Genomic DNA, 15,362 nt, shown 5'->3' on the forward strand with positions numbered 1-15,362 from the left:
TATTGATAATACTAACTGGTTTCTATATTCTTTGATTAGATATTCGTTGTTCATTATTACCTTAGTACCGCTTTGTCCCTCCTTGATAAGTCATATCCAATTAGAAGTCCTTTATAAAAGAGTGACTTAATTCACTATAGTATAATTATATATCCTTGATAATTAAAACAATTATTGAGAATAAGCAACTAACAAAAGGTAAGACACATCAAGTTCTGTTTACAATAAGGTAATGTTTAGGTGAATGTCGGCAAAAAAAAAAAAAAAAAAAAAAAATGTTTAGGTGAAAATTTGCTTAAGTATTAAATTATTAATCGAGGACGTCAACAACTATTTCCTTAATTGAGGATGGGAAATCTTCATTTACTAAAAGAGGCTTAGGAGAATTCCTAGAATTAGCTAATATGCTAGTTGACATTGTTATTAGAATAGTAGGTCATGATGAACTCCCCGACGACCGGGTAGTATTCTCTGAATTCTTTTCAACATCAACTTTAGGTTAGGCTTCTCAACTCTCGTGAGAGATTTGCTGCATATTTATTTTGTTAGTCCTAGATAACTTATGCGCAAGTCTGGAGAGTCCTAAGCGTAATAGATATGGTGACTGTGACATGGGATGACCCAATCACTATTTAGGACCTAACATATAACTATGAGGTTAGGATTAAGATAAATAGGTTATATCTCCATGTAAATACAGGGATGGACATGTTGGTCGAAGCTGCAAATGTGAACGACAGAGGCTGGAGAAGCCACTATGTCTTTGTGAAGAAGGTTTCGTTGGGATACTTAGGGAGTTTCCTAAGAGAGGGATGGAACATGAAAGATATGTTTTATCCTACCCTTATGTTTCTTTAAATTATGCGTCATGAACTCGGTGCTTACATCATTGTTTGTGCATGTATTGAACCGTTTGTTGGAGTGTTGTAACGATTCGCAAAGAAAGATTGATAAGTTCACTGTCATTGACATCAAGAAACGTTTTCACAAGAGTTTAGCCACTACTAACCAGGGAAGGTGTTCGTCAATGGCATTAGGTAAACGTCTTACTTATGACTTCTCTGTAAGTTCTATTGACTATCAATCTAGCAAGTAATAACAACAATTATAGAACAATGAATAACAAAGCAATAAAATACACACGATAACTTTTACATGGCAATCCAAGAACTGGAAGAAAAACCATGAATCTGCACTAGAAATCTATGAATGTAAAAGAAAGATTACAAAATCACTCCAAGAACTCTCTATCTAGTTTTCTCTCTCTTGAATATGAGAATAATAATGTAAAGTACCATTATAAACGTATTAGGGTAAGCCTATTTATACCCACTCAGAAAACGCGCTTCCGCGTCAAAATAGCACACCACCCAATTGGGTCGGGCGAAAGCGCCCTATCATGTGACTAGCTAATTCGCCAGCCAAAATCATACGCGAACCCGATCGGGAAAGGGACGACAGGTCGTTGTTCGGTCCTTTGCCCGATCGGGCGAACATGCCCGATGCCATCGAGCGCACTTACAAAACTACCTGCTACACTGCTCGTCTTGGACCCGATGGGGCGGCACTTCCCGATCCGATCGGGCGAAGCTCCTGTACAACCATTTTACGCCTTTTTCCTTCTACGCAGCCTTATCTCCACACCCATACACCACCTTATGCCCCATATTGAAAATATGCCCAATAATCTCCCACTTGGAGATAAGTGTAAGTGAAGAAAAACCTCATACCTTCATCATCCTCTCATTCATCTCAATACCTAAAGCACCACCTTCGTTAACAATTGCAAAGGCCAACTAAGGTCCTGCACAACCTTTGTTTGTCACAAACAATCTTAGTGAGCATATCAGCTGGGTTCTTAGTACGCAACACTTTCTTCAGATGCAATATATTCTCCTCCACTAAACTCGTAATGTAGTGAAAGCGCCGATGAATCTGCTTAGTCCTACAATGATACATGTGATTCTTAGCCAAATGCACCGCACTTTGACTATCACTATAAAGTACCACTTTCTCCTCTTTAATACCCATCTTTTTTAAGAAAACCAATAAGCCATTCCATCTCCTTACTTGCCTCCGACATAGCCACATACTCAAACTCTGTAGTAGACAAAGAGATACACTTGGACATCCAGCTCACTGTAGTACCACCTATAGTAGAGACATATCCAGATGTACTTTTGCTTGTATCGATATCTCCACTGAGATTAGCATCAACAAAACCCTTAAGGTTCACTCCTTTCTGCCAAAAGCAAATCCCTATACTTAAAGTACCCTTCAAGTACCTTACTAACCACTTTACAACATCGCAATGTTTCTCACCTGGATTAGAAACAAACCTACTAACAACTCCCACTGCAAAAACAATAATGTCTGGCCATGTGTACACCATGGCATACATCAAGCTAACAATAGCCGAAGCGTAGGGAACAGTGGGCATCCGCTCCTTTTCTGCTTCTGTAGTTGGTGAGTGCTCCCTTGTCAATTTGAGATCGCTAGGAAGCGGCGAGTTTCTGGATTTTGCATCTCCCAGATTAAACCTCTTCAGCACCTTAAGAATGTAATCTTCATGAGACAAATTCAACATACCAGTAGACTTATCCCTGAAAATCTTCATACCTAAGATTTGTATAGATTCACCCAAATTCTTCATCTCAAGTACCTGTGATAGCTTTCCCTTCACACTATTTATCACCTCCATACTCGTACCAGCAATGAGCATATCATCAACATATAAAAGTAAGTAAACATAATCATTTACATACCTTTGAAAATAGCAACAATGATTGCTATCAGCTCTCTTGAACCCACACTAGTAGAATAATTGCTTATTGCTGCGGTGATATTGCTGCGGTTTTACCCATACGCAGCAATATATCACGTAAAAGAAAATGAAAAATATAAAATAACCATATTGCCGCGGTTTCGGCAAAAAACCGCAACAATATAGTTTCAACGAAAAATTTTTGAAATTTTTTTCACTTAACATATTGTTGCGGTTTCTAGCAAAAACCGCAGCAATATATTAAAATAATATAAAAAAGTATTATTTTAATATATTGCTGCGGTTTTTGTTAAAAACCGCAGCAATATATTTTCAAAAGGTATTTTAAGATCTAGGGTTATTAGCACAAGTCACGCCTCGCCCTCACATCTCTCTCACGCCTCACATCACTCCCAGCGCCTCACATCTCTCATGTTCTCATCCTCAACTGCTCGCCTCTCTCCGGCGCCTTTTCGTCTCTCATCCTTGTCTGCTCACCCTCAACTCCAGTGCCTTGCTCGTCTCACTGGTTCATTCGTTCGTTCGTCGAAGATTTGCTCGTTCGTTCGTGGGTTCCTTCGTTGTTCGTCGGCTCGTTGCTCACATGCCAGACGCGTCTTCCTCATTCGTCGGCCGTTCGCACCAACTCTGGCGCATTGTTCCTCATTCGTTTCTAAATTTTCGTTCACCAGATTGTTTGGAGAAACGAGATGGGTTTAATGGGCCGAGTTTCGCATCGTCGGGAAGCGGGATGCGTTTCGAATTGTTGAGAAGCATGAGTGGTTTTTGAATCGTCCTTCATCAATGGGGTTCGATTTTTCAGATCTGATTCTCAAGTTTGAGACGCGAGCCACGAGAAACGAGTGGTTGTTCGAGCCATTAATTTTTCTTTTCGTTTTTTTTTTTTCATTTTTTGTTAGATCTGTTTGTGATTTTCGTTTTAGGATTTTTTTTGATTTTTTTTCCTTAACAGCCTTGATTCCGAGCTCAACAATTGACAGTGGGTACATTTTGTAGTTTTTGTTTTTTTTTCGGTTTTAAGACCAGTTTTTTATATTTGTTTTTATTATAATTTTTGTAATTATTAAGTTGTAAGAGTTTTTTTATCTTCAAATATTAATAAGATTCATGTCATTTCATCTCTGGTTTGTTTGCGAATTTGGCGGATAGTGGATGGGTTAGTGACATGGTTTTAATCTTTCAAAATTAATTGCACAATTCCAAAAAAAAAAATTTTTTTTACCTGGTAAGGACATATTGCTGCGGTTTTGGGAAACAACCGCAGCAATAGGCCAAGCTATTGCTGCGGTTTCCAGCCAAAAATGCAGCAATACGTTTTACGTTTTTAATAAAAAAATAAATATATTGTTGTGATTTTACCCAAAAACCGCAGCAATATGTTCATATATTGCTGCCCCCTTAATTGTTGCGCCGAAAACCGCAGCAATAGGCCATTTTCTAACCGCAGCAATAAGCATTTATTTTACTAGTGCCACTACTACACATGAATGTGTCAAACTTTATGTACCACTTTCTTAGAGCCTGCTTCAATTCATATAAGCTCTTCTTGAGCTTTCACACTAAGTTCTCATTTCCCCGAACTTTAAAGCCATCTGGTTGCTTCATGTAGATTTCCTCATCTAGATCACCATGTAGAAAGGCGGTCATAACATCCATTTGTTCTAAGAATAAATTTTCACGAGCAACAATAGCCAACAAGATATAACTAGTAGTTAACTCCACAATAGGAGCAAATATTTCGTTGTAATCTATGCCCTCCTGTTTTTACTACTAATCTCGTTATACCTGACACTTTTATCAGGCTCTCTCTTCAGTCTGAAGATCCACTTGTCGCTAAGTGCTCTCATACCGACAAGACTCTCATGTATAATTTTTTTCCAGGGAATGCATCTCATCTTTTACGGCTAGCTCCCACTTGGATGACTCAGTCGAATTTATTGCTTGTTTATATGATTCTGGCTCACCTGCATCAGTTAGTAGCAAATGAAACATAGAAGGTGAATATCAATTAGGTGTTCTGGACACCCTTGTGGATTTTCTCAAGTCAACTTGAGAGACTATTCTTCCTGTACTAGAACTGGAGCCTCTTGGTGGTGTGACAACAGTACCATCTGAATTACCTGGCTGTGAGTTATCTGACTTATCTGAATCAAACCATGCAGGATTGGGAACTTCCTCTCTATATTGCTCAACCCGTTCTTGAACAATGACATCTCTTCCATCAATGCCTTCAGTCTCCACAAACCCCTTCTCCTGAACTCATATTATCTCGGTAATCTCAAATTTATCACCATAAATATCCTTATATAGCTTAGTCTCATCAAAAGTGACATCATAGTTTCTCAGAATTTTCTCACCTTTAGGTTCCCAACACCGATATCCATACTTCTCAGAACCATACCCAATAAAATAACATTTAACGGCCTTTGAGTCTAACTTGTCATATTTCTCAGATTGAACATAAGCAACACAACCAAACAATTTCAGAATAGAAAGATCTACCTCCTTTCCACTCCAAACTTCCTCTGGTAACTTGACCTTCAATGGAACTGATGGTCCCATGTTGATCAAGTAATTTGTTGTACTAACTGAATCTGCCCAGAATGTTTTAGGTAGCCATGCATGCAACCTCATACTTCTAGCCCTCTCAGCCAGCGTCCTGTTCATCCTCTCCGAGACTCGATTATGTCGAGGTTTCCCTGGAACAGTCCTCTCAGAATGATGCCATTCTCCTCACAGAGTTTTTTGTACTCTGTCAATTCATACTCGCCTCCATTATAGGACTTGCACTTAATCTTCTTTTAAGTCTGATTCTCTACCTCAGCTTTCCACTTCCTAAAGGTTTCATGAAGCTCAAATTTCTTCTTCATGAAACAGACCCATACCTTCCTGCCGTGGTCAACAATGAAAGTAACAAAGTAACGTGAGCCTCCAAGGGATATGACTGGGGGAAGGATCCCACAAATCAGTGTGCATCAACTCTAGCTTCTCATATTTCAACTCTTTCTTGGCTTTTGTGAAAGTCACCTTTTTCTGCTTGCCATAAACACAACTCTCACAAATTTTCATGTCAACTGATTTCAACCCCGATAATTTGCCACTTGAAACTAAAATCTTCATCCCTTTCTCACTCATGTGACCAAGTCTAGTATGCCATAACTTAGTCTCATCCACTATAGCTGCAACAAACATGTCTGTACACCCTGCAATAGTGTATAGAGTTCCCATCTCAGTACCTCTAGCCAAAATCATGGAAACTTTGGAAATTTTACATCTTCCTTCACATAACACATTCTTGTAGCCACACGAGTCCATTTGACTCACAAAAATAATGTTCTTCCGTTCGTATTCCTGACCACCACATCTCCCTTCCCCATAATATCTAAGGTCTTGTCATCAGCAAGATAGACCTTTCCCAACTTCTTTGCCTTGAAGTCATGAAACAACTCCCTCATGGGTGAAGAGTGAAACGATGCCCCTGAATATAGGATCCACAACTCTATGGAACTATCAACACTTAAGATCAAAGCTTCCTCAATCTCATCCGATGTAGAATATATAGATGAGTTATATATCATTATGGTTAGATTTTCCACCCTTCTTCTTAGGATGTTGACAATCCCTCTTTGGATGACCCTTCTCACTACAATTCCAACAGGTAATACCAGTCCTGGCTTTTGACTTACTCCGACCCCTTGACTTGGATCTTCCCTGAAAGTTCTTCCCTTTCCTCTTTTGTTTTCCCCTCCCTCTACCCTCAGCACCGTATGCTTCAGATGATTCTCCGCTCTCTTTCCTTCAAATGCTCTCACTCAAAATCAGATCACGAACAACATCATAAACCAATTTTTCTTTACCAGAAGAATTACTAACACCAGTTACTATAGTTTCCCAAGCAGTATGTAAGGAGGAAAACAAAATTAGGGATTTCACTTAATCCTTAAAGACAATATTAATCGAAGATAATTGACTTATTATAAAATTAAATTCGTTAATATGTTCAGCAACGGAACTACCATTATTCATCTCTAAATCAAATAAACGACACATCAGATAGACCTTATTTATAGCCGAGGTCTTTTCATACATATCTGAAAATGCTTTGATCAATCCCACCGTTGTTTTGATGTCCTTGACATTTAAGGCTACAGTCCGAGCCAATGTCAAACGCACCACCGCTAGTGCCTGATAATCGAGTACCTTCCATTTAGCCTCTTCAATGTCATCTGGCTTTGCAGACAAGGGTTGATACAGATTCTTCTGATATAGGAAGTCTTCCATTTGCATCTACCAATATCTAAAATCTGTTGCATCAAACTTCTGAATTCTAATCTTCGCGTCCTCCATTGTTAATTACTTCTAGATCTAGAGAATAATCCAATCTAGCTCTTTTTACCACTTGTAAGTTCTATTGACTATCAATCTAGCAAGTAATAGCAAACAATAATAGAACAACGAGTAACACAGCAATAAATGACACACAAGAAATTTTACGCAGAAACCCAAGAACTAGGATAAAAACCACGAACCTACACTAGGAATCGATGAATGTGCAAGAAAGATTACAAAAGCACTCCAAAAACTCTCTTTCTAGCTTTCTCTCTCTTGAATATGAGAATAATAATGTAAAGTACCATTATAAATGCATTAGGGTAAGCCTACTTATACCCACTCAGAAAAAATGCGCTTTCGCGTCAAAATAGCACACCGCCTGATCGGGTCAGGCGAAACCGCCCGATCGGGTCAGGGACACCCGGTCGTTGTTCATTCCTTCTCCCGATCGGGCGCAATTACGAAACTACCTACTGCACTGCTCATTTACGGCCCAATCGGGCGGCACTGCGCTACCCGATCTGGCAAAGCCCCTGTACAACCATTTTACGCCTTTTTTCCTTTCTACGCAACCTCATCTCCACACCCATACACCACCTTGGGTCCCATATTGACAATATTTCCAACAATCTCGATCTATGGCATCATGCCTTTACTCATATTGCCGACTAACGTTTGAATCATCAGGTGCTAGCCAATCTCGTCAAAGAGGTTTTATGGACATGATGACTATGGCCACTTTGATCCGAAAAAGAAAAAGGTTGAGTGAAGAACCAGACAAACCCATTAGCGCTTCAACAATCTCTCCTGCAACATCTGTACTAGAAGGCACTCAATCTTTCATCGTCCAAGTTGAAGACGAGGACATAATTGAACTTGTCTAGAAGGCGTTCAGGGTGAATCCTCCGATGTTGAAAGAATCGTCGATCCTAATGCACATGATTACTGTGTCAAGTGACTTCCTAACTAGGAATAAGCCCATGTGCCCCGAGGAGGATAATATTCTCTTCCCAACTGTTTCATGTCGTCTCAAGAACCAATCCCTTCGCTACATGATGATGGAAGGGACTGAGTTGATAATCTAGGTAAGCATCTTATATTCTAAGTTATGCTTACCTTAAGTTATGTACTTTGTGACAACATATGTATTTTTCTTTTCGTCAGGAATCTTAACACTTTCTAATGGCCAAGAAGGGGATAGACGAAGTGGTGAAAAGTCATCAAATCATGAAGTTGGAATCGACTATTACGATGCTTAAGGAAAAAGACTACAAGTTTAGTGGTCTACAAGAGAAGGCGACGATTATGGAGGACAAGGCTAAGAAGAAGGAAAAGGAACTTGATGAGGCACATATGGAGATTGATGTGAATAAGACGTGGATGGGACAACAAGAGGATGAGGAACATACGTTGAAGGTGAAGATCGAAGCGTTAGGGTTTGAGAGCATTTGTCTCAAAGCTGAGATGACAGCAAGAATTAAGCTAAGTTGATCCACCAGTACCTGATGAAGAAGACTTCTCAATGGGAACCTTCCAAAGGCATCGAATTTTACCTAAAACATGTTGGCCCTCTCTCTAATCTAGTCAGCCAAGATGATTGGACTAATGTGACGGCCGAGCCATCACTAACACTTTTTCATTTGTAGTAGCACTTTCTATGTCATCTTTTCAATTATAGTAACACTTTTATTAAATATTATGTATCATTTTAAGTCTAACATATGTAACATCTTATTAAATTTTAGGCAAAATTCTTTATTAGCTAGCTTCATACTCTCAATTTTATTTTACATGTCTTATAGTAATTTTAATTTTTTGACACATATACAATGATAATTGTATGGGTAGTATCCCATGTCCGCTGTCGGACATATCTTACTATCCGCCATAAAATCCTCTAGGACGCGAACTCACTATACCGGATCAAACTGTCCCAGGTAACGGGGACCGAGATAACACTCGCGACCACGAAAAGGACAAAATAATGGAATCTTTCCTCCTGTTAGACTTATTTCAGCCGTACACGTGTCACAAGATTACGCATCCTGTCAGATAAATAGTACTCCTATAAATAGCCAAATGGTACTATTCTGTAGGTAGATTTCTCACATACTAAAAATAGCTTAACTCTCTCTCTAGCTTTCTCTCTCTAAATCCTTAGCGGACATTTACTGACTTGAGCGTCGGAGGGGGTTTACTTGCATCCCCCTTGAGGGTAGCTCACGTTTGTTCTCTTACAGCTCACCAGTCTCGGACAACCCTCGATCACTGACGGACTTCTCAAGGGTACGCCACCGTTTCAACACCGAAACAACTTGGCGGTGGAAGGGGGGACCTCCCAACTTTTGTGACAATAGTCATGGGTGACGCAAACAACAACACTAGTCACAGACATCAAGGATTTGAAACCGGACAAGGGTCTTCCCAACCCCTTATTACCGGAGCGCTAGCAGCACCTGAGTTCCACTTCAAGACACCAGGGAATGAGGAACAAACTCCCAACAACAATGTTCCGTTTAATCTGGCTCAACTTAGTCAATCCTCCCCAGAGTAGCTTCAAATTATAGCATCCTTCATTCAAATGCTAACAGGCGCTCCCCAGCCTAACAACAATCCGCCCTCTCAGAATGCTGAAGTCGGGAACCGTAAGCGATCACTAGTTATGGCCGGTAGGAACGCTGATGGGACCTCGATCGGGAAAATACGTACCCTCAACAGAGAGGGACGACAACTCGAAAGATAACTTGACAAATCATGGTAAGAAGAACCTATACTGGAAAGGAAGGAACTCTACTATTCAGAGGAGGGATAAGATTAGGGTCATTCCCGTCGCGAGAACAACACCAATGGTGCTAGTAACTATTCGGCCGGGGGACACCTGCTGATAAAACCAAAAATCTCCCCCTTCATTCCAGAGATCTTGAATCATCCAATGCCCCGGATCAAGATGACGTCCTGCAAATATGACGACACCTCTGATACAGACGATCATGTCGTAGCATACGAAGGTCATATGTTTCTATACACTCAGGTGGACGCCATTTGGTGTAAGGTGTTCCGTCCACCCTCATCATGATTGCTCAAACATGGTTTAAAAGCTTAAAACCAAGTATCATTTCTGGCTTCTCCCAATTGTCTTCCACATTCAGCACTCACCTTGTAAGCATCAGGCATCGTGAGCGCACTACGAGAGAGTTACTATCTATTAAGCAAGGCGGGACGTAGAGCTTGCGGGGTTTCATTGACCGTTTTAATGTGTTGAAGAGGTTTCCATCCCACGCCTCCGGCAGGATGTGGCTGTCTTGGCTTTGATAATCGGGTTGAGAGAGGGGTCAACATTCAGAAGCTATCTAGTTCGTAAGACCTTCACATCTCTTGGACCTCTTCTGAGAAAGGCGAATGATTTTATAAGGGGAGAAGAATTCGATAAGGTTGCGAGCAACCCGCATCGGGAGCTTGAGAAGAGGAAGGAAGAGAAGCAAAGGAAGGATAAGGGGCCTGAAAATGACCGTGGCTGAGAGGAAAGAAAGCAGGAATCCAATATGGTCAAGAGAGGAAATGACCGTAAAAAAGGGGAATGCAAAGAAAAGTTTGATGTGTATACTCAGCTCACGACCTCAAGGGTGCAAATATACACCATGACCACAGACAGTGATAAATGGCAACGTCCGAAATAGATGTTCCATAAAAATTGTGATAAAAACAAGTGGTATGATTTCCACGGAGATCACGGACACTAGACGGAGGATTGCAGGCACTTGAAAGATAATTTGGAAATTTGATAAGAAGAGGTTACTTTACTCAGTACAAGGCTCAAACCAGGAATGGGGATCTGAAAAAAACCAACTAATTAGAATATACAGTCGCGGATAGGCGAAATTCACGTCATAAGTGGCGGTCTCGTTCATGGCAGCATCATGAATGGAGCTAAGGCGAGTTTGAAGGAGTTCCGGCATCAAGTGAACTTCAACGAAAGTATGCAATGGAGAAGGCCACCAGTAATGCCGGCCATGTCGTTCACGTTGGAAGATGCTAAACATGTTATCTACCCTCATGATGACCCTCCGGTTGTCACCTTGAAGGTATCAAACTGCCTTATCCACATAATCCTTGTAGATGGAGGTAGATCCGCAAACATACTTTATCTTTCAACATTTGAAAAACTTATGATTGACCGAGAGCACTTAAAGTGGTCCGATATCCGGTGATAGGATTCACAGGGGCGTCAATGGTGCCGGATTGGCTTATAACGCTATCGGTCATAGTTGGAGAAAATGAGGAGGCCAGGAATGTCATGACAGAATTACTAGTAGTAGATGTACCGGGAGCGTACAATGCTATAATAGGACGCCCTTTTATCTATCCATGATGTTCAAGGAGTTGTGGCTACATACCCCTTAATAATGTTGTACGTTTCTAATGGAGGGACGACAACTAAGTTGAAAGGGAATCAGGAGATGGATAGGTAATGCCACCTAACAACCTTACAACATCCTGCCTGAAGAATTCCAGTAGAAGACTTGAGTCCGCAAGCGCGGAAACTAAAGAGATCTCAGAGAAAAGCACAAGAAGCAAAACTTGATGACGAAGAAGAGGAACTGATGGAGATCTCCATGGAGGATTTGGAGTCTCGACCTGATTATGCCGAGACCAAAGCCAGATGGAGAAACGAAGCAAGAGATGTTAGTCGATGACTCGACAAGGACGGTCGCTGTGGGGACAGACATTGACCTAGAGGTCAAAGTCAACCTGGTGACTCTCTTGTGAGAAACGCTGACATCTTTGTGTTCTTGGCGGATGAGATGCTGGGAATAGACCTGGCCGTGATGGTACATCATCTGAACGTCGACAGTGCAGTCCGCCTTGTCAAGCAAAAAAAGAGAGCTTTTTTCCGCTGATGAAAACAAAGCCATTAAAGAGGAAGTAGACAAGCTATTAACGACCGATTTCATTGAGCCATGTGATTATCTGAAGTGGTTGGCCAATGTCGTTATGGTTAAAAAATCTAATGGTCAGTGGAGGATGTGTGTAGACTTCACAAATCTGAATAGAGCTTGCCCGAAAGACTGTTATCCTTTGTCAAAAATAGATCATCTGGTGGACTCCACTAGCGAGCATGCATTGTTGAGTTTCATGGATGCATTCTCAGGGTACCACCAGATCAGCCTGCTGGAGGCCGACAGAAGAAAAACAGCGCTGATAATAATATGCGGGGTATATAATTACAAGGCAATGCCATTTGGACTACGAAATGCAGGCGCCACATATCTCCTCCAACCCGAGCAACCTTCTGCTTCCTACAAAAATAAAATTCTCTAACCTTCAGCATCATTAAAGTTACTAAAATATTTATCCTCCATTATCACACTTCAACTCTTGTCCATTCTTCTTCAATAGCTTCAGTTTTTGTTGGTTTTTCGAAGAGGTTATTAGTGTGCTTTGGTTCGCGGTTTCGGGCCGAGAATCGAATCAAAGAGCGATTTTTGGGATTCTTCTTATAGAGTAATCTCACCTAATTACTTCTCCTAATCAAGTAAGTCATAATTTTAAGTTTTAATTTCGTATTTGGTTGATTATCTGAATTTGGGGTTTTTGTAAACTAGGGTTCTTCAATAAATTTAATTGGGGAAAAAATTCTATTGAACGAAATTTGTGTGATTGGTTTATGATTGATGTTTAATTCGATTTAGTTAACATATTTTCGAGTTGGGCTTTTAAAATTATTGTTTTCGAAATATGTTCTAAAATTTTTGATATGTTGGATAGTTTCTTAATTGCGTAATTTGAATTATAAGTCCATTATTACAGCAGAAAAAATTGTATGGAAGTAGTATAAATATGATTGTAGTATAGTGATAATAGGCAAATGTGGTGCTCTTATATGTGTTACCTTTGTTCGGATGGGTTGTTGGAAATTGTGGAATAGAATGGAGTTGGATTAGTTGTAATTCAGAATGGCGTCAAGTATGAGTAAAATTGTTAAATAATAATATGTAAGAAAACAGTCTTATGACCATATATCACCCTGGTTACTATGTCTAACACCTGTGATCACCACTATGTATATCAACCACATCACATTGACTACAAACTTTGGCAAATCATCAGGTCTTCAACTTGGTTCACATCTAATTTGCTTAAGATATTATTGAACAAATTAAGAAATAGTCTCAACTAGTTTTCTAATCCATCAGATTGGCCAGAATTGGATGATAGGCTCAAATGCTCAATAGAAAGTACTATATCTTCAATAAGCTCGGGTAAACGATATTTTCATATCATTATTAGGACCATCTAAGCTTAACCAATTTTGGTATCTTTGATAGTTAACCTATTGATTTTTGTCATATTTTAGAGTAAGTTTAATTTAATTATGATGCGGTCATAATCAATGAAAGCTCATTAGCTATGTAGTGTCATTTATAGGTGCATGATGTGAAATATAGTCCAGTGACTTATACTATATTATTATATTATAGATTGTGGCTTCGTAGAGGAATCTTTTTTTACTTGAGATTGAGATTCATTGATTGTGATTGCTGATAAGGTAAGATTTCTTATTGTGCTTGTATTGATGAGTTTAGAAATTGTTTTACATTGTTTGGAAATTTATTTTAACAATGAGATTGTTTTATCAAGTTTATACGTTGAGATTTAAATGGTTCTCGATAATTATATTGAAAGAGTTTATGAGATTATTTATGAGATTTAGATTAAAAGGAGGCAGTTCCTCAATGTTACCAAGTTTAATGAAAATGTGGGGTTGTCGTAAGCGGTAGTCCTCGAGTAAGGGAGTATATTGATCAATACTCTTGCCATTTGTCTTCCTTCTTGGTACGTTATCAAGTTAGGGGTATGCATAATAGGGACTTGGCGTTTATCTTATCTAGTGAGCCTAGCTAGCTCATTGGATTTTTATTATTTCCTACTCACAGACTACGAAATGTTATATTTGAAAGTTTTACAGAATAGTTCAGAAAGAAAGAAAGATTGGATTTGAGGTTGTTAGAAAGTTAAAATATTATATATATAAACTGTACAACTTTTAAATGATTTTGTAAGATATTCTTATATGTCTTACCTGCACATTGAATAGTTTTGTTTCATTACAATATTAAGTCTTGCTCAGCCTTTGGCTGATATTACAATGTGTAATGTACAGGGACTTGAAGATAGTTAACTCCGGTTGGGTTAAAGAGTGTGTTGGATCTCTTTTGATTTAATAAGACTTCCGCTGTTATTTACTTGACTATAAGATTTATATTCTGATTTGTAATAATTAATTTACATTCTATTTAGTTGGTATGTAATAATTACTTAAAACTTATTGTTTATTATTATTTTTAATTAGAACCATTAGCCTTGCAGTTATTATTACTAATTATCGCGGCGTAGCACCTTTGGATTTTCGAGTTTATTTATGTTAAGTTGTTTTTAGATGTATTGGAAATTCAAGGTTGTTAATTACAGAAACTATTTCAAACTAAAATACAGTTTTCAGGACATAATATTTTCCAAGATACTATAAAATATATTAATAGAGCCATAGAATTTGCTGACAAATTGAAATTAAAGATAAAAATCAATTACAAAGATTTCTAGTATGCCTTAATTATATTTTATATTTTTTTTCCCTAATTTAAGAAAATATTGTTCATGCTTTTACCAAAGATTACGAAAAAATCCTCCAGCATGGTCACCTTAACATACACATATAATACAGACGCGCGTTAAAAGTCAAGTCTCTTCCATATTTAGGTCTCCCAAATCTCAATACATTCATGATAATAGAAACAGATGCATCTGACATGGGATAAGGGGGCATTCTTAAACAAAAATTACCTGAAAATAAAAATGAGCATATAGTTGGATTTTCACTCAGGTCTATGGTTAGGTTCTAAAAAAAATCAACTATTAAAAAAGAGATTTTATCTACTGTCCTTTTTTTTCAAAATTTCAAGATGATCTTTACAACAACACTTTTTTTTTTACTAAGAATAGATTGCAAATCAACAAAAGAAATATTACAAAAAGATATTCAAAATATTGTTTTAAAAAAAATCTTCGTCAGATGACAAGCTTACTATCAGTTTTTGATTTTCAAATAGAACTCATAAAAGGTGAAAATAATTCTCTTCAAGATTTTTTAACTAGAGAATTTTTACAAGGAAAAGGTAATAATAATTAAATTCAATTATGACAGGAAACAAAATGACTCAAGATTTTGATAAAGGAAAAGGTATCC

Source organism: Beta vulgaris, chromosome 4 (assembly GCF_026745355.1).
Source record: "Beta vulgaris subsp. vulgaris cultivar EL10 chromosome 4, EL10.2, whole genome shotgun sequence".
Classification (NCBI taxonomy): Eukaryota; Viridiplantae; Streptophyta; class Magnoliopsida; order Caryophyllales; family Amaranthaceae; genus Beta; species Beta vulgaris.